Source organism: Quercus lobata, chromosome 3 (assembly GCF_001633185.2).
Source record: "Quercus lobata isolate SW786 chromosome 3, ValleyOak3.0 Primary Assembly, whole genome shotgun sequence".
Classification (NCBI taxonomy): Eukaryota; Viridiplantae; Streptophyta; class Magnoliopsida; order Fagales; family Fagaceae; genus Quercus; species Quercus lobata.
The window spans coordinates 26,560,986-26,582,325 of record NC_044906.1 but is presented as its reverse complement, the minus strand read 5'-3'; positions in this window follow the sequence as shown (position 1 = coordinate 26,582,325).

Sequence of the window (21,340 nt, the reverse complement as noted above, 5' to 3'; positions counted from 1 at the left end):
TCCAAATCTAGATCAAACCTATTGAACCCATGTTCAACATACCCAGAAAACCCAGATCAATTAGAGAGAGAGAGAGAGAGAGAGAGAGAGAGAGAGAGAGAGAGAGAGAGAGAGAGAGAGATATAGATTAAGATATGAGGTGGCAATGGCGAGACAACAAGCGGTGGAAACGAGAGGTTGAATGTTAGTTTAAGAGAGAGAGAGAGAGAGAGAGAGAAGAAGAAGAAGAAGAAGAAGAAGAAGAAGAAGAAGAAGAAGAAAGAAGACTGGGGAATGAAAAAAAAAAGTTTTTATTTTTAGCATTTGGGTCGATACTCATTTACTAGTAGAATGGTATAGTCACAAATGTTAAAAAATTTTGGCATTTGGGACATCTCTTGTAGGTTAATTTTTGATGTTTGATGAGCTAAATGTTAAAAATTTAGCATTTAGCATATCTAATACTAGTGCTTTAACGATTAGAGAGAGAGAGAGAGAGAGAGAACGAGTTAGAGAGAGATTAAGATATGAGGTGGCAATGGCGAGACGACAAGCGATGGAAGTGAGAGGTTGAACGTTGGTTTAAGAGAGAGAGAGAGAGAAGAAGAAGAAGAAGAAGAAGAAGAAGAAGAAGAAAGAAGAAGACTGGGGAATTAAAAAAAAAAGTTTTTTTATTTTTAGCATTTGGGTCGATACTCATTTACTAGTAGAATAGTACAGTCACAAATGTTAAAAAATTTTGACATTTGGGACATCTCTTCTAGGTTAATTTTTGGTGTTTGATGAGCTAAATGTTAAAAAATTAGCATTTAGCATATCTAATACTAGTGCTTTAATAACTTACAATGAGTCAAGCAGTTTTTTTTTGTTTGCCTCGAGTTTTTATTTAGATTTTATCTTATTTTGTTCATGTACATTTTTTTTAAACCCTCACTTTATTAAGTTCACTTATATTTTAAGTCACTTTCAACCAAAAAAAAACAATTAGCAAAAACTCAAAAACTCAAAAAAGCTAATGCCAAATAAATACATGATTGGAAGAATATTCAATGGAAGGAATACAAGGGATCTGAGAACCTCTACGAGTAGGATACATTGTATATGCCTTTCTTTCTTCTATTTTTTGTTCTCTCCCTTTCATTTAAATTCTCGTATTGAAGCATACTTCTAATTCCAATGGCTACAAAACAATTTTTATGCTTCCTACTCATTCTGGGGTCCAACCGATGACGATGACATTTATTTTATTTTATTACATTCCTTGAAAGTCCTTGTTATTTCTACTTTCTACATCTTTTGAAGATAATTAGTTGGTGCATTCAGTTGCATAGAGATAGTGGAAACAATATGTTTATATTAAGTTTTTATTTAAGTGTATAAATTTGATAGTGGTAAATTACACTTTTTCATCCTAAATTATCACCCCAATTACATTCAACCTCTTGAACTCTTGAAACGCACGATTAACCCCAAAATTTTTAAAATACGTTACACTTAATCTCTTGCCATTTTTTTTGATGTTAAGCTTAATGAAGTTTAATATTGAAAGATCAATTTACCATTCTCTTCAAAACAGAAAGTTGAGGGTAAATTGGTCATTCAATGCTAAATTCTATTAGCCTTAATATTAAAACAGACGGTAAGGGAGACATTAAAATAGTGTTATAATTTTGGGGGTCAATCGTGCATTTTAATAATTCAAGGAGTAAAATGTAATCAAAGTGATAATTTGGGTGGAAAAGTATAATTTCCACGTTAGATACGTGACAGATTTCAATTGGATTTATCATTTTTATAGATGGTTAGGAAATATACTAAGTTGTTTGCAACTAAACATGAGGATATCTTTTGCTTAATTGCTATTTTCTTCTCAATTATTTTCTTTTAACGAAAAGAAAAAAGAAAAAAGAAAAAGTGTCATTACATAGTGCGAGTTACATACTAATTATAAAAAACATAGAAAAGTTTAGATATAGTCCATACTAAATCATTCATAAACACCAAACAAAGCTCAAGGATATGAGGAAAATGATGATTTGGAAGCAACCGGATTAGCACAACTAAGCACTTCATAAGATCTTGCTTCTTCTTGAGCAACACCCATTGTATCAAGGTAATGTAGGTAATTAGAGGTGATGTTGTTCATGGACTTATTATCATCTTGACCACAAACAAGATCTCCGTGAAGTATCTTCATGGTGGCATCAAAACCAAAAACTCCATTGGTTAAAGTGTCATTCTTGGTGGGTTCCAAGTAATCAATAAAAACCTCGTGTGCTTAAGGCTGGTCCTCCTTAATTGGTGTCATCCACCTCCAAAGTGAAACTTGGAAGGCCAAGGTCGTATTTTATTCAATATATTCTGGATGGCTCAACAAATCAACATTCAAATCTTTACTTGATTTTCCATAATTGTAGTTTCTATTGAAAGCATTAAAAAAAAAAAAAATCATTTGGAATGTGGCATGCAACTATCAATTGATCTACAATAAATTGCTTTAAGGGCAGAAAACAAAATACATGTACATGTCTTAGGGTTCTAAATTAAAATTTTTATGTCTTTTAAGTAACACAATGCTTGTATTTAGTTTTACCAAAAAGCAGGTTGCATATAAATTTTATTTGAAGAATGCATCAGCATCACTTAGTTAATCATATTTGGATTATGCTAAAGGAGGATCTCATTTTGATGTTTCTTTAATAGACAAGCATAAAAATTTCAACTAAGTTTCAACTTAGGATAAAACCAAGAGAGTCAATATCGTACCGGAGGCTATACCGGTTTGGCCAGGAGTACGATATATTTCAGATACCGATCAATACCAATGTACCGTTTTGAGTTTACCGCTATTTTTTTATATTTAAAAATATATATATATATATATTATAATAAATATAAAAATTTACCATAAAACATTTCCTCAATTCAGAACTAATTATTCATGGTTTTAGACTTTAGTATCAATTAAAAGAAAAAGAAAAAAAACACAATATAAAAAATAGAAAGCTTAAAAGTTACCATTGCATACTAAGAAAACAAATAATACTAATAAGTTAATGCAAATAAATTACCATTCTACCCTAACAAAAATTCAAAAATTACAAAACTTCAAAAAAAAAAAAAAAATTTATGTACCAGTTGATATGCCCGGTACTGGCCGGTATTGCCCGAAATTGGCCAGTACATGGCCGGTACGGCCGGTATTTAAACCAATACGAAATGTTGATGTTTTGATTACGTATACATACTGGTATGGTACATACCGGCCGGTAGGGCCGATCGATACTGGTACGGTATTAACTACCTTGGATACAACTGAATAATGTAAGATGATAAAATAATTCACATGTAAAGATATAAAGGATTTATGATCATTGTTAGGTGTAATTGAAAAGATAGATACCAATAAATAGGTAGAAAACCTCGACCATAGTATGCAACTCCAGGAGCACAAGGATAAATATTTGTGTAGTGTTGAAATTCATGGTGGCCACCAATAATTCAAGTTGAAATTCATTTCCTTGTTGTAGCATGAACCCTGGGCTAATTGTTCCATGGTGGCCACTTGATTTCCACCTGAAAAATATCATCCATTTTTACTTTGCATAGACATTGAGCAACAAGAGGATTATTGTCATTTGTTGAAATACAATTTTAATTACAAACAATCAGGTCATCGATAAATAGAGCTCCAAATTAATTTAATTTCAACTTAATTGGAGAAAAGGATCTCACTTATATATAGGTAGTGCCCAAATTAATTTAGTTCCAACTATAAGAGTAGACTCACTTAAAGGCCACCGCTTCATTCATTTGCTTAAAATAATGTAGGGTTCAAAAAGTATATTAAGATTTGAATTATATATCTCATTCCAGCTTGGCCCCTCCAAGACCCAAACAATTTCTATAATAACCTTTTTACTTGTGTTTTATTTGTCACATTAATTAATTTTATTAAAATTTAAATGACGAAAATATTCAAAGATGAAATTGATTTGGCTTTGAAAAGTTTTTCTTTTACTTGATTTTGAAAGTTGAGGGACTAAATTGGCACACTTAATTGAAATACTAAATTTTCAAAGTTAAGGAACCAAATTGAACTTTATCCTATAGTTGAAAACTCAAATTAGTAAGTAAACATTTTTTTTTTTTATATATAAAATTCATTCTCAATTAAATCATTTTTATCAAGTAAAGGTGTAACAAATCCCAAATTATATCTTGTAATATCATTTCCTAAGAGATTAAATAACAAAAAGACATAAAATAATTAAAGCATTAAAATCCATTTCCAACTTTATCAAATTAAAACTTGTTTAAGTTGGATATTTTAAACTAAAATTTCATGTTTTTAACAAATTAAATAATCAATAATAATATCCATCTTTAGTTAACCAAATGTTTTGTTGAATTAAAACAAAAAATTCTTAAGAATAAGTAGCAAAAAGTGATTTAAAATAAAAGGACAAATTTAATAATATTTTAAGGTTTATTAAACTTCAAAGAGATCCAAACAAAGCAATCCCCCAAGTCTACAATAAAATAAAATGAAGAATTTAAACACAATACCCACTCTAATCAAGTTTACTTAAAATAAAAGGACAAATTTAATAATATTTTAACATTTATTCAACTTCAAAGAGATCCAAACAAAGCAGTCCCCTAAGTCTACATTAAAAGAAAATTAAGAATTTAAATACAGTACACACTCTAATCAAGTTTACTTTTTTTTTTTTTTTTTTTGACAGACTAATCAAGTTTACTTGATTCTCATAAAAAATAGAGTTTACTTACTTAAACTCCTACCGTGTGTTTGGGTGAAACACACGATAGGAGTGGATTCCGAATCAAGTCACAAACCGGGTACTGCATCCACCAGTTGAAGAGGAATGGGAGTGGTAGGTTTCAGACCTCATTGATTGGAGAACAAATTCCTAGGATGGAGAGGTGGTAGTGTCTAAATTTCAAAGGTCAGATGCAGAGGCAATCCTTCAAATCTCCTTAAGCCATAGACAGGTCCCTGATGTTATTTTCTGGCTCTATACAAAGAGTGGTGAGTATTCACTATTCAGTGAAATCTGGATATCACACGGCGAGGTTGATTTCAAAGCAAGAAGCTGAGAAGGGTGAGAGTTCAGGGGAGGTGATTGGTGGTGCGGTTTGGGCAAGGTTGTGGAAGCTCAAGATCCCAAACAAAATTAAAGTGTTTGGTTGGCGTGCCTGTCTTGATATTCTGCCCACATGTGAGAATCTGGCTCGAAGAAGGATTGTTGAGGATGCAAGGTGTGGGGTCTGTTTGTTGGCCATTGAAACAGGGTACCACGCTTTGTGGGAATGTGGACTAGCCCAAGAAATTTGGGCTGGTTGCACAAGATGTTTGCAAAAGGGAAGGATTGGTCACGTGGATATGCTACATTTGGTGGAAGATATGCAAGGCAGATTGTCCAATGAGGAGTTGGAATTGTTTTGGGTCCAGAGTTGGTTGATTTGGAACCAACGTAACACTTTAATGCATGGAGGTGTCATCCAAGACCCAGGCAGACTGAACCAACGTGCTAGAGACTATCTGGAGGAGTTTATGATGGCACAGGTACAGCGGGGTATCTTGGGAACATTTGTTTCAGATGAGGCATGGCGGCCTCCTGTGGGTTCGCTTTACAAATTGAATTTCAATGCTGCGGTCTTTGCAGTAACATAATCCAATGATAAAAATAAAGGCTCATAATCAATTACTAGTTAAGCTAAGTCTGTTAGCTCTTGGTCACTTGTATGATTATTTTTGAAAATTTTCAGGAAGGATACTAAGAAGTTTAGGAAGCTGTACTTCTCTCAAGATGATTCACCTGGATGATAACAACTTTACAGGTATGGCGATATCCACTTCAATGTCAATGCTACTTCCCACTTTGCTCAAAGAATGTTGGGAATTTTAAAAACTTTAGGTCAAATGATTTAGTCCCGTATCCGGTATATCATGCTCTCCTTGAAAGTTCAAATATGTGTGTAAACACTCTTGAACGTTTAGACTCCCAAATTACAACTTAACCAATTCAAGCATTATGTCAAACAACTAGTGTGCGGAAAATTAACATAAGCTATAATATGGAATTGGTAAAACTATCTAAGCCAAATTAAAATCACAACCCACAGCAGATAATAAAAAGGCAAAGATAGAGAGGAAGGAAGATGCAAACACAAAGACAACACGCGATGTGTTATCGAAGAGGAAACCGAAGCCCTCGGCGTAAAACCTCTCCGCCGCCCTCCAAGTGGTAAACAATCCACCAGAAAATATAGTTGTGATACATGGATAACAATAGACCCTCCAAGCCTAATCTACCCAGTGCACCTAAGCCCTCCAAGCTTCTTGCTCCAACGAGGTTGCGCCAAACCTTTTTCTTTTCTAGCTTCCCGGATTTCGCTACTAGATCATAGCATCAACCAATGAAGATTGGTTCCTTCCTAATTGCTTCCCAGAAATCCAAACAACTCTCTCACAATAATGAAAATGGTGAGAACCAGGTTTGGTAAGATGCCTCTCAAGGATTTGACAATGGAGAGGAAGAGAGTTGAGGAATTTGAAGAGACTCTAATGTATAGATTGTTGGTGAATCAATCTTGTTTTTCTTTAGGGTTTCTCTCTCAAAATTCTCTCTGGAAGCTCTCTTACATTTGTGGGTAAAAGAGGTATTTATACTGGAGTGTAAGAGGAATGTGAAACGTCAGGTTTTACAAAACAGGGGTGGCTCGCGGCTTGACCTCGCGGCTTGACTAAGTCGCGAGATCCAGTCGCGAGATAACTGTATGGCCAGTTGTCCTGTTTTGTCCTGTAGTGCTCCAGCTAGCATGACTGTTCACCTTCCGGCATGCTTGGCATGTGTGCTGCGTTTGGCGGCTTGCAGCCGCGAGTCACCCGTGAGGCCAAGCCGCGAGTCTCTGTTTTCTTGCACACTCTTGAGCAAACTTCACTCTATCTCACTCACTACCCCTACATCAAACCTACCTAAATACAGGGTTACTAAATGCTGAAATACAAGCAAATTTGGCACGGAATAAAGCCAATTAGATGGTTGAATAAATTCAACCTTACAATCTCCCCCTTTGGCTATTCCATGACAAAACCCTAAAACAGACTCTAGACTTAACATGTGAGTTGGGAACAGTTGAGCAAAACTCACTCACACCTAACTCTAGAAGCTGTGAAGCACTTGAATCATATGAACATAATACTCCTAAAACACAACAATACACCATGATCATTGTAAGCAGAAAATCATAAAATGCATATGAAACAGGCAATATGTGATCAAGCAAAGATGGAGTTAAGAAACAAATCATGGCTTGATCAACCAAGTAATCACGACAAGGTAGTGATCACAGTGCTCATTCACACTTGGAATGAACACAAGGACATACAAGTTAACAAGCACAAGGCAAGATACTTGTATGCTCAACACTCAACCAATGCATTATACACAAGGTATATGCATCTAGGAACAATCCTACAAGGGCACAAGAGTGACAGTACATAAATCAAAATGCAAGACATTTAGATATAAGTACTGATTTCAACATAGCATAAAAGGCTGCATTAAGCAAGGTACAAACCATAAAACCTACATAATATGCATAAAAACATTAACCCTAAAAGCTTACATAAGCACATGGGTACAAACACAAAATAACAGTTTACAAAACACAATATATCAACTTAAACTGAAGAAGAATGCAAAGACATTCCCCCTTAGGTAATATCCTCCCCCTCTGATCAGGCCTAACATTTCTCCCCCTTTTTGTCATGGAATAGGCTATGCATCCTCTTCCAGCTTTCTCTGAATTTGATCCAATTGAGTTTGAAGTGAAGTGAACTTCATATCCCATCGAGTGCTGTGATGGTGTAGAGTAGATGAGAGTCCGAACATCTTTGTGTTCAACTCATGTACAGAGGATACAATGTGATCAAGTTTTTCATCAAGGGAGAGAGTGCTGAAATGAAAGCCACTGTGAGATGCAGAAGTTTCTGGTTTGGCTCTCTTCCGACTATGTCCAATGCTTGCATTGAATGTACGCATGTTGATTGGACTTGGTTTCGAGAGAGGAGACTCATCTGTCGTTGGATAAATTCCCTTGAGCTTCAAGATCCTTGAAATGAGATAGCAGAAAGGAATGCATGTTCGAAACTCAGTTCGTTGAACCGTTTTGCGCAGAACATGAAAGATATGAGCACAGATGTCGATTTCTACATCAGAGATTAGATCATAAAGAAACAAGGCACGTCCTAGGTTCATATACCCAGTGCTTGATAAAGGGTACAAATTGTGAAACATTACAATTGTAAGCACTCTCAGTTTTGGAGGAAGAGAGGAAACATTGATGGATTTTCCATTGGGTGAGAACTCTAAGTCTTGTCCAAGACTTTCTTTGAGAAGCTCCTCATCAGGACAAAGATCATCATAGACCGGTGAGTGTCGGAATATTGGTCTGTTGATGTGAAGGATTTCTGCCAGATATGCAGGAGAAACTAAAAAGCACTTTTTCCTAACCCAGCACTTAAGTTCATCTTCTTCCACAATTGCGTTGGCATAAAATTCCTTACAAACTGATTCAGCTCTTCATGCATTGACTCAACCCAATTCTCATCTTGAAGAGCCTCTTCAACCCTTTTTGGTTCAAACTGCGCAAGATAGCAGTGATATGTTACATGATTGGCTAACAGGATGTTTCCTTTTCTGAGGCGAAGACCTTCATCTAGAAACCCTATGATGTTGCTTTCCGGATGGTTCTTGATTACTCTTGAAGATGGCTTCTTTGATGTGGAGACTTCATCACTTCGAGAAATAGGAGGATGAACTTTCGGAGGAGTAAGAGGACTTGATGTTCTAGACATCGATCTCGTTTCCATTCTTGGGTTGATGGGAGTCGATTCTACTTCTGGTGTAGGTTCTTCACCTTCTATATCCAGAGCTTCTACCTCAACATCGGGCTCTTTGGTGCTCGATCCTTCTACATCATCAATCATCTCCACCTTAGATAAGGCATCATCAATCTTGACATTTATGGACTCCATCACAGTCTTAGTTCTCTTGTTAAAAACTTTATACGCTCGACTCGTAGTAGAGTACCCAAGAAAAATACCCTCATCACTTCTCGTATCAAACTTCGCAAGATTCTCTCGATCATTTAGGATATAGCATTTACTTCCAAACACCCAGAAATACTTCACTCTAGACTTCTTTCCATTCCAAATCTCATAGGCGGTCTTCTTTGTACCTACTCGAAAAAATATTCTATTGCCAATGTGACACGAGGTATTGACAGCTTCTCCCCAAAATTTTTGAGGTATTTGCTTGTTAAGCAACATGACTCTTGCCATCTCCTGAATCACTCGATTTTTTCTTTCTACCACTCCATTTTGTTGTGGAGTTTTGGGGGCTGAAAATTCTCTTTTGATTCCATTCTTTTCATAGAAGGACTCGAATCTTGCATTCTCAAATTCCTTCCCATGATCACTTCTAATTTTGGCAATAGGGACCCCTTTTTCGTTTTGTAGTTTCTTGCACAGAATCTCCAACCTCTCACATGCTTCTGATTTTTCTCTAAGGAATTCAACCCAAGTGTATCTTGAGTAATCATCCACAATGACCATAATGTATCTCTTCCCCCCTAGGCTTTCAGTTCTGGTAGGCCCCATTAGATCAACATGAAGTAACTCCAAACACCAAGAAGTGGCAATCACATTCACCTTGTGATGACTTGCCTTTGTTTGCTTCCCCATTTGGCATGCACCACAGACGGTCTTCTTCACCTTTCCAAACTTAGGAAGTCCCTCAACTGCTTTAAGTTTGGACACTTTTGCTACTTGTTTGAAGTTGGCATGCCCAAATCTGTGATGCCACAGCTCCAACATATCCACACGAGCACTTCTACATGATATAGGTGCCGTGGGAACTATTCCATAACAGTTATTTGTAGTCCGATTTCCCTCCAAAACCTAAATCCTATCTTCATTGATGATCAAGCATCCCTTCTTAGAGAATTGTACCAGGAAATCATCATCACAAATTTGAGTGATACTCAGCAGATTTGCCTTCAGCCCTTTTATGTACAACACATCTTTCAACAGCGGTAAACCAGGTATCTCAATGGTTCCTTTGCCTAGGACTTGAGCATGACTTCCATCACCAAAGGTCACATAGTCACCAACCTTTTCTTTGAGTGTCTTAAACAGTGACTTATCCCCTGTCATATGGCGAGAACACCCACTGTCAAGATACCACAAACATGCATTAAACACTTCAATGAGGTATGCACAAATAAGCTCACACGTGACAAACATTCTTGATCTTCAAACACAAATTCATTATCAGTTTTCATGCTTCTTTCAGATTGACTTTTCATTTTCAGACTCTCAATCATCTCACACAACATTCTAATCTTTCTTTTATATTTCTTAATCAATGATTTAGATTCAGATATGCTCCTGTGTAAGACATGATTCTGATTTTCAAAATATTCCAGCATGTGAACAAATACTCTAGCATGTTTCTTAGTTTTTAACAACTCTACAAAATCATTAGTAAAACACCCTTCAGACATATGCATAGAGTCATTTTCACAAATACTTAAGCTACAATTTAGCATGGTATTTTCCATAACAGCTACCACAACACAGGGGTCTAGGATCACACTTAGGTAATAAAACCACAACAAGTGTATCCGCTCTGATACCAATTGAAAGTTCAAATATGTGTGTAAACACCCTTGAACGTTTAGACCCCCAAATTACAACTTAACCAATTCAAGCATTATGTCAAACAACTAGTGTGCAGAAAATTAACATAAGCTATAATATGGAATTGGTAAAACTATCTAAGCCAAATTAAAATTGTAAGGTTGAATTTATTCAACCATCTAATTGGCTTTATTCCATGCCAAATTTTCTTGTATTTCAGCATTTAGTAATCCTGTATTTAGGTGGGGTATGTTGTAAGGGTAGTGAGTGAGATAGAGTGAAGTTTGCTTAAGAGTGTGCAAGAAAACAGAGACTCGCGGCTTGGCCTCGCGGGTGACTTGCGGCTGCAAGCCGCCAAACGCAGCACACGTGCCAAGCATGCCGGAAGGTGAACAGTCATGCTAGCTGGAGCACTACAGGAAAAAAGAGGACAACTGGCCATACGGTTATCTCGCGACTGGATCTCACGACTTAGTCAAGCCGCGAGGTCAAGCCGCGAGCCACCCCTGTTTTGTAAAACCTGACGTTTCACATTCCTCTCCCACTCCAGTATAAATACCCCTTTTACCCACGATTGTGAGAGAGCTTCCAGAGAGAATTTTGAGAGAGAAACCCTAAAGAAAAACAAGATTGATTCACCCACAATCTATACATTAGAGTCTCTTCAAATTCCTCAACTCTCTTCCTCTCCATTGTCAAATCCTTGAGAGGCATTATACCAAACCTGATTCTCACCATTATCACTACTGTGAGAGAGCTGTTTGGATTTCTGGGAAGCAGTTAGGAAGGAACCAATCTTCATTGGTTGATGCTACGGTCTAGTAGCGGAATCCGGGAAGCTAGAAAAGAAAAAGGTTCAGCGCAACCTCGTTGGAGCAAGAAGCTTGGAGGGCTTAGGTGCACTGGGTAGATTAGGCTTGGAGGGTCTATTGCTGTCCATGTATCCCAACTGTATTTTTTAGTGGATTGTTTATCGCTTGGAGGGCGGCGGAGAGGTTTTACGCCGAGGGCTTCGGTTTCCTCTTCGATAACACATCGCGTGTTGTCTTTGTGTTTGCATCTTCCTTCCTCTCTACTTTGCCTTTTTATTATCTGCTGTAGATTATGTTTTTTTTTTACTTAGATAGTTTTTAACCAATTTCATATTATAGCATATGTTAAGTTTCCGCACACTAGTTGTTTGACATATTGCTTGAATTGGTTAAGTTGTAATTTGGGGGTCTAAACGTTCAAAGGTGTTTATACATGTTTTTGAACTCTCAATTGGTATCAGAGCGGGTACACTTGTTGTGGTTTTATTACCTAAGTGTGATCCTAGACCCCTGTGTTGTGGTTGTTGTTATGGAAAATACCATGCTGAATTGTAACTTAAGTGTTTGTGAAAATGACTCTATGCATATGTCTGAAAGGTGTTTTACTAATGATCTCGTAGAGTTGTTAAAAACTAAGAAACATGCTAGAGTATTTGTTCACATGCTGGAATATCTTGAAAATCAGAATCATGTCTTACACAGTAGCATATCTGAATCTAAATCATTGATTAAGAAATATAAAAGAAAGAATAGAATGTTGTGTGAGATGATTGAGAATCTGAAAATGAAAAATCAATCTGAAAGAAGCATGAAAACTGATGATGAGTTTGTGTTTGAAGGTCAAGAATGTTTGTCACATGTGACCCTATTTATGCATACCTCATTGAAGGTGTTTAATGCGTGTTTGTGGTATCTTGACAGTGGGTGTTCTCGCCATATGACAGGGGATAAGTCACTGTTTAAGACACTTAAAGAAAAGGTTGGTGACTATGTGACCTTTGGTGATGGAAGTCATGCTCAAGTCCTAGGCAAAGGAACCATTGAAATACCTGGTTTGCCGCTGTTGAAAGATGTGCTGTACATAAAAGGGCTGAAGGCGAATTTGCTGAGCATCACTCAAATTTGTGATGATGATTTCCTGGTACAATTCTCTAAGAAGGGATGCTTGATCATCAATGAAGAGGGGATTCAGGTTTTGGAGGGAAATCGGACTACAGATAACTGTTATGGAATAGTTCCCACGGCACCCATATCGTGTAGAAGTGCTCGTGTGGATATGTTGGAGCTGTGACATCACAGATTTGGGCATGCCAACTTCAAACAAGTAGCAAAAGTCTCCAAACTTGAAGCAGTCGAGGGACTTCCTAAGTTTGGAAAAGTGAAGAAGACCATTTGTGGTGCGTGTCAAATGGGGAAGCAAACTAAGGCAAGTCATCACAAGGTGAATGTGATTGCCACTTCTCGGTGCTTGGAGTTACTTCATGTTGATCTAATGGGGCCTACCAGAACTGAAAGCCTAGGGGGGAAGAGATACATTATGGTCATTGTGGACGACTACTCAAGATACACTTGGGTTGATTTCCTTAGAGAAAAATCAAAAGCATGTGAGAGGTTGGAGATTCTGTGCAAGAAACTACAAAACGAAAAAGGGATTTCGATTGCTAAAATTAGAAGTGATCATGGGAGGGAATTTGAGAATGCAAGATTCGAGTCCTTCTGTGAGAAGAATGGAATTAAAAGAGAATTTTCAGCTCCCAAAACTCCACAACAAAATGGAGTGGTAGAGAGAAAAAATCATGTGATTCAGGAGATGGCAAGAGTCATGTTGCTTAACAAGCAAATACCTCAAAAATTTTGGGGAGAAACTGTCAACACCTCGTGTCACATTGGCAATAAGATTTTCTTTCGAGTTGGTACAAAGAAGACTGCCTATGAGATATGGAATGGGAAGAAGCCTAAAGTGAAGTATTTCCGGGTGTTTGGAAGTAAATGCTATATCCTAAATGATCGGGAGAATCTTGGGAAGTTTGATGCAAGAAGTGATGAGGGTATTTTTCTTGGGTACTCTACTACAAGTCGAGCGTATAGAGTGTTTAACAAGAGAACAAAGACTGTGATGGAGTCCATAAATGTCAAGATTGATGATGCCTTATCTAAGGTGGAAATGATTGATGATGTAGAAGGGCCGAGCACCAAAGAGCCCGATGTTGAGGTAGAAGCTTTGGATATAGAAGGTGAAGAACCTATACCAGAAGTAGAATCGACTCCCATCAACCCAAGAATGGAAACGAGATCGATGTCTAGAACATCAAGTCCTCTTACTCCTCCGGAAGTTCATCCTCCTATCTCTCGTAGTGATGAAGTTTCCACTTCAAAAAGGCCATCTTCAAGAGTTATCAAGAATCATCCGGAAAGTAACATCATAGGATCTCTTGATGACGGTCTTCGCCTCAGGAAAGGAAACATTCTGCTTGCCAATCATGTAACATATCACTGCTATCTTGCACAGTTTGAACCAAAAAGGGTTGAAGAGGCTCTTCAAGATGAGAATTGGGTTGAGTCAATGCATGAAGAGCTGAATCAGTTTGTGAGGAATGATGTGTGGGAACTTGCTCCAAGGCCTGAGAACGTTCATGTTATAGGCACAAAATGGATTTTTAAAAACAAAACTGATGAAGATGGAGAGATAATTCGAAACAAATCTCGGTTAGTAGCTCAAGGATACACTCAAGTAGAAGGAGTGGATTTTGATGAATCCTTCGCTCCGGTGGCAAGACTCGAATCCATTCGAATCCTCATGTCCATTGCGTGCACTTTGAATTTCAAACTTTATCAAATGGATGTAAAATGCGCATTTCTGAATGGATATCTAAATGAAGAAGTATTTGTTGAGCAACCAAAAGGATTTGAGGATCCTCATTTTCCAGATCATGTATTAAGATTGAAAAAAGCCCTTTATGGCTTAAAACAAGCGCCTAGAGCCTGGTACGATCGTCTTACACATTATCTTCTAGATAGAGGTTTCAAAAGAGGGTATGCCAACCGAACTCTGTTTGTCAAAAATGATGAAGATTATCTCCTTGTGGCACAAGTCTATGTTGATGACATAGTGTTTAGGGCAACCATCGAAGATCGTGCTACTGAATTTTCTGAGGAGATGAAGAAGGAGTTTGAGATGAGTATGGTGGGGGAACTCACATTTTTCATGGGTCTTCAAGTCTGTTGAGGTCTAAAAAGGGTCATAATGAAATAAGCCCAAAACAGAAGAACAAGTCAAGCCTAAAAGGAAAAAATTCAAGCTAAGCCCAAAGTAATAGATACGGAAGACCCATGGGGGAATAAAAGAAAGGCCCAGAGGATCCTGAAGCCCAGAAAAGAAAGAAGCATCCACAAAAAGAGACCACGACAAAGTATAAAGAAGCAAGGATCCTCAATAAGCGCAGATCCCTTCAAGCACAAATAAAAAGGAAGACTGGGACAGATCGATAGAAAGAAGACAGAAGAAGAAAAACAAGAAATAAAAGCAAAAAACGCGAGCGACCTCTCATGGCACAGACAGAAAAAGGGCCTCGGGGAACCAGGACAGGGAAGAAGAATGGTAACAAACGACTTTCAAAAATGGCAGAACAGGATTCCGCCCAAATAGGAAAGAAAGGGAAAAGAGGAAAACGCCAGAAATGGGGTTTCGAAGAGGATGGCCAACCAGAAGCTTTCGAAGGAATCAGAACCAAGAGAAGGAAAGAATGAGAGAAAACAGAAAAGGGACTTACCGAGACGATGGGGACAGAACATGCTCTGTTTGCAAAAGAACAAAACAGGGGAATCAACGGTTCCCCGGGACGCCCAGAAAACTCCATTATAAAAGGAGGGGATGGGTTGTGAAGAAAGCAATGAGAAAAAAAAGAAAGAAATGCAAGAAAAAAGAAATTCTCTAGGAAAAACTATCAGAAAAATCTGTATAGAAAGAAAATACTAAGGGAAAAACAAATACTGCTTCCCGATATCCTGTAAAGGCCACTATTGCACATACTCGGATTCAACGAGAATCAAACTTTGCAAGTTTTGAAGGCTGAAATAGCCATTCAAGACTGCAATTTTTGAGCTTGATTGGACCTTGTATCACGTCCTAGTGGGCTTTCTGTAATCAAACAGATAATGTATTAATGAAATACTGTTTCATAATTCCCAGGATCCTCACAGCACTATTTTTTTATCGTCTTGCTAATCCTGTTTTTCTTTCCTTCTGAACTTACGTTGTTAATTTTTGGCACTCTTCGATATCCTTGTTTGTCATTTTTCTGTATATTGTCAGGAGTATTCTCTGCATTCACTTGATTCTTAAACAGCTCGTTAGCTGCGGTGAGTCAAGGCCTGGTCCACCAAATCCTTCCTTTTCATTCAGCCCGGGGTCCTTGGGCCTGAGTATCCCGAAAAAGGCACTCTCACAAAGTCAAACAACAGAAGGAGGGTATATTTATATCTCAAGAGAAGTATGCCAGAAACATTGTCAAGAAGTTTGGTCTATACTCCAAAACACATGCCTCCACTCCCATGAGCTCATCCACTAAACTGAATGTTGATTTGTCTGGAGTTGAAGTAAGTCCTACATTGTATAGGAGCATCATAGGGAGTTTGCTCTATCTTACAGCCAGTAGACCGGACATTGCTTTCAGTGTTGGCGTTTGTGCCAGGTACCAAGCTAATCCGAAGGAATCTCACCTGACTGCTGCTAAGCGAATCATTCGATATGTGAATGGTACTTCAAACTATGGTCTGTGGTATTCAAAAGACTCAAATGCTTGTCTTACTGGATATTCAGATGCTGACTGGGTTGGCAGTGTAGACGATCGAAAAAGTACTTCAGGTGGTTGTTTCTACCTTGGTAACAATCTTGTCTCGTGGATGAGCAAGAAGCAGAATTCCATGTCTCTATCCACTGCTGAAGCAGAATACATCGCTGCTGGAAGTTGCTGCACTCAGCTTCTTTGGATGAAGAAATTACTTCATGACTATGGAATTCCTCAAGAAACGATGTGTGTCTTTTGTGACAACACCAGTGCCATCAATCTTTCCAAGAATCCTGTCCAGCATTCAAAATCTAAACACATAGAGATACGTTACCATTTTATTCGGGATTTGGTAGAGGAAAGAGTTGTGTGTCTTGAGTTCATACACACCGACAATCAAAAGGCGGACATCTTCACCAAGCCTCTCGATGGTCCACGGTTTGAATCACTCCGTAAGACCATTGGTGTTGGTACAATTCCTTGACTCTCTTGTGTGTTGTGTGCTTCACATATTTATAATATGATAAGTTTGTTTGTGGTGGGGCACACACTTCTTTGTTAGCTCTTTGTGCAACATGTTTATTGTTTGTTTGTCCATTTGTGAATACTGTTGCTTCTTTCTATGTTTGTTCAATCATTTTCTTCTTTTATGTCAAAAATCCAAAAATCACATAAAAAATTAGAAAATCAAAAAGCTTGATTGACATTGTTGAGTTTTTGTCTCAAAACTTGTTTTGCCTTGTACCTTTGTGCTAATGGCTTTGTGTATTTTCGAGCATTGCTTGTTTCTTTGCACTCATATCTCTGTGGGAGAAATCTTGAAATCTTTGTGATTGTTGTAAATAGATCTTCAAACTTGTCATGAATGATTAGTGAATGGTTTTGTTGATCTTGAGACATGTATAGACTTGTGTCTATATATCTTCCCACTCTTTATTTTTGTTTTGCTAAAAAAAGCTCACCAAATGTAAATCTCCAAATGAAAAGAGATATTGAGCTGCAAAAGCTTGTTGCACATTCTAGTATTTGACTAGGAAAAAGGGTAAGCGACCTTATATTAAAGTGAATGTTTATTCAAAAAGCCAAAGACTTGTTCTTTAAAGTGAAATGTCATATATCACTCTCACAATGAGAGATGATTGCCTCAAAAGATAAAAAAGATCAAATGTTATGATTCAAAGTGGAGTCAAATGTAAAGCTCCAAGTTATGTTATCAAGTGTTGTGGGAGGTCATATATACATATTTCTATAATTGAGATGGGTCACATGATTTAGTGCTAATTGTATATGTCTTGGTTGAATTGATCATTGAAGTTTCACATTAGACTAAGGACTATCTCATTGTTGATATCCACACACAACACACAAGTTTATGTTCAATAAATGCCATATTCATTTGTGTGATTATACTTGATGAAATGTGTTTTCACATGCTCAATCTTTGTTAATTCAAGCACAAAAATATTTTTGAGTGTTTTAGGTGTTTTTGGAAAGTATTTTGTTTGAAAAATCTGAAAATTTCAAAAATCCAGTTTTGCCCTGTTTTGGCGGCTCAGTCGCGGGTATGTCAAGTTGCGAGCCTCAGTCGCGTCTTCGTGGGTCATTTTTGGCGACTTGTTCGCGAGTGGAAGGTCCAGTCGCAAGGGTTACTCAGAGATTTTCGCGGCTAAGCTCGCGACTCACTCGCGGGTAGACCTTCTAGTTGCGAAAAACACTTAGAAAAATTTTTCAAATTTTTGTCCTTGAGTGTTTTGGCGGCTTGAACTGGCGATTGTGTGGCGACTTAATCAAGTCGCGAAAAACGCGTGTTTGGCAGAAATAGGAGCAGTTTTTAAATCTTTTTCAGTTTTCCCTCGAACATTTGTGACTGTTCATCTTCTCTCTAAACTATCTCCTTTCCAAACTCTCCGTGAATCCATTTTCAAACCTCATTGGTGCTTCATTTCTTATCCAAATCATCGAGAAAAGGTATGGGTTTTGCTTTCTCAATCTCATTTTCCCTTTTCCTGGATATTTTTGTTACCGTTTGGATTGATATTGTGTTCGAAATTTTTCTCTCTTTATGTAATGGGTATGGCGTGTTCTGTTTGCTATTGTTCTCATCTGTTTTCATGTTGAGCGGTCACAATGTGATTTTTCATTGTTCTGATATTTGCTTGTTGTTGAGTTTGAAAATCTTTTATTAAATGGGTTTGGAGTTTATTTGACTTGCTCGTTTCACTTGCTTGAGTGTTGATGTTGGTTTTCGGTATTGGGTTACTGAGTTTTTATGATAACATAATGTGTGGCTCTCAACCATGTGCTCTAGTTTGGATGCTTTGTTACTTCATTTTGAAATATTTTCCCATGTTCATATCTCTTGTGGAGTGTTTTATGATATCTGTTCTTAATGTTCGAATGCTGTATTTTTTTTGCATATCATGGTCATGGTAACCTGTCTCATTGATAGTTCTGTTAGTGTTTTGTCTTTCTATGCCTTTGTGCACTTTCACCATATTGCTGCACCTGTCATTTTGTGCTCCTTTGTATTGTTGGAAGTTTGGTTGGGTCTGCACTATCTTCAGTTTGTTTTTATGTATTGAAATTTTTTTTCTTCTATTGGCACTGAATCATGTTGACATTTATCTTGTGTGGTACTGTTGTTGGTTCTTTGTTGTGGGCCTGTTCTCTTGCAGATTTCTCGTCGATCTTCCAGGGGTAAAAACATTGTTGCAGACGATCCAGCAACACCAGTTGCTAAAAGGACTCGACTATCATCACAGGCATCTCAAGACCCCAATGAGGATAGGTTCAGAACTCCGCTTACCTCACACGTCTACTCAAACATTTTTGACAAGTCAACTACTATAGTGGAACGGGTGGTGGAGTTTAACACCTTAGGGACAACCTTTATCGCTCAAATCTTTGAGAAACGAGATTGGGCAAACTTGTTCGGGAACTTTGATGATCCAATGGATGAGTTGGTTAAAGAATGCTTCTCCAATGCAACTGATCTTGGAGTTCATCTCATATTCTGGGTCAGAGGAACAAAGTTTAGCGTTTCCCCAGACTCCATCGCAGATCTTCTTGGCATCACCAGACCTCAGAATGTGAATCTAACTCCTTACGATGAACGAACTCCAGAAGTTGAAGAAATTCTACAAATCCTAGGATCCGATCATGAAGTATCCAGTGCAGGAACATCCATCAGCACCGCAAAGTTTGCACCAGAGCTGACCACACTGAAGTTGATCATGTTCACCAATCTCTACCCACTGTCCAACACTACATTCATCAATCTTGGGAGAGCTCTATTCCTTTGTGACCTTATTACAAGAGCCCCCATTGATATATGTGCTCACATCTACTACACCTTGAGGAAAACCGCGTGTCGAACTATAACTCGAGGAATTATTCCATTTTGCAGTCTCATCATGAAGCTCATTCTTCGTGAAGGCATTATTCCTCCTGCAGATGGAAAAATGTTGACCCGTCAACGTCCTATTTCCTTGTTCACTCTTCAAGCTAGCAGAAGTCACTCCTCTAAATCACCAAGGAGTGCTCACATCTCTCCGGTTACTCCATCTGCCCCTACATCAGAGACACCTGCACATACCACATCTACTTCGCGTGCTGTTCCTAAAGCTTCACCGGCTAGTATTCCGCAAGCACAGACTGCTCCTCATACTGATAGAGTCGACAGTGTACTCGAGCATATTCAGAAACGCATTGATGAGCTTGTGGCACTTCTCTACTCCACAAACAACCATGTCCAAATGCGTCTCGAGACTATGGAGAATCAGCTAGATGCTATTCAACACAAGTTGGACGAGAGCCTTTAGCTATTCGTGACAAAAAGGGGGAGAGCATTCAGTAAGGGGGAGAAAGTTTCAAAGGGAAGTGTGCATAGTGATAGGGGGAGTACACATATACTTTTGTTTTTTAGTCTTATCCTCTAAACTTATAGGTTTAGGTTTATGTTTGTTGGACTATTTAATGTTTATATGGGTTTGATACACTGTATTTTTGGTATATAGTTGTTTCTAACTCTTAACCTATACTCTTGGTTTAAACTTTCATATATTTTGATGATGTTATTCAGGATGTTTTGTGTTTGTACCTATGTGCTTTTGTAAGCTTTTAGGGTTAATGTTTTATGCATAGGTTTGTAGGCTTTATGATATGTACCTTGCTTAATGCAGCCTTTATGTAATGTTGAAATCAGTACTTTAATCTAAATGTCTTGCATTTTGATTTATGTACTGTCACTCTTATGCCCTTGTAGGATTGTTCCTAGATGCATATACCTTGTGTACTATGCATTGGTTGAGTGTTGAACATACAAGTGTCTTGCCTTGTGCTTGTTAACTTGTATGTCCTTGTGTTCATTCCAAGTGTGAATGAGCACTGTGATCACTACCTTGTGGTGTTTACTTGGTTGATCAAGCCATGGTTTGTTTCTTAACTCCATCTTTGCTTGATCACATATTGCTTGTTTCATATGCATTTTACGATTTTCTGCTTAACAATGATCAATGTATATTGTTGTGTTTCAGGAGTCTTATGTTCATATGATTCAAGTGCTTCACAGCTTCTAGAGTTAGGTGTGAGTGAGTTTTGTTCAACTGTTCCCAACTCACATGTTAAGTTTAGAGTCTGTTTTAGGGTTTTGTCACGGAATAGCCAAAGGGGGAGATTGTAAGGTTGAATTTATTCAACCATCTAATTGGCTTTATTCCGTGCCAAATTTGCTTGTAATTCAGCATTTAGTAACCCTGTATTTAGGTGGGTTTGATGTAAGGGTAGTGAGTGAGATAGAGTGAAAATTGCTCAAGAGTGTGCAAAAAAACAGAGACTCGCGGCTGGGACTCGCGGGTGACTCGCGGCTACAAGCTGCCAGACGCAACACACGTGCCAAGCATGCTGGAAGGTGAACAGTCATGCAAGCTGGAGCACTACAGGACAACTGGTCATACGGTTATCTCACGACTGGATCTCGCGACTTAGTCAAGCCACGAGGTCAAGCCGCGAGCCACCCCTGTTTTGTAAAA